Genomic DNA, 370 nt, shown 5'->3' with positions numbered 1-370 from the left:
CCTGGCTCATTTTGATTTATTGTAGAGGTGAGGGCTCACCAAGTTGCCCAGGCGGGTCTCGAACCCGCGGGCTCAGGCAATCCACTCACCTTAGCCGGATATTAACTTTCAAGAGACAGAAGAAGAGGAATCAGGAAGGAGATGGAGAAGAACCAGAAGAGGGAGATGTGGCCAGCAGTGTCCAAGCCCCACCGGGCTGCCCACACAGGACAGTCCCATTCATACCAGCATCCTCATGTAGTCATCGACAGCTTCCTCTTTCAAGAGTGGCCCAAGCCGGGCTCGGTGGCTCAACCTGTAATCCTGTGCCTTGGGAGGCTGAGGTGAGTGGACTGCCTGAGCCTGAGGGTTCGAGACCCACCTGGGCAAC

Source organism: Carlito syrichta, unplaced genomic scaffold (genome assembly GCF_000164805.1).
Source record: "Carlito syrichta isolate Samal-C Ts95f unplaced genomic scaffold, Tarsius_syrichta-2.0.1 Scaffold130825, whole genome shotgun sequence".
NCBI classification, from domain to species: Eukaryota; Metazoa; Chordata; class Mammalia; order Primates; family Tarsiidae; genus Carlito; species Carlito syrichta.
Note: the sequence above shows the minus strand (reverse complement) of the source record.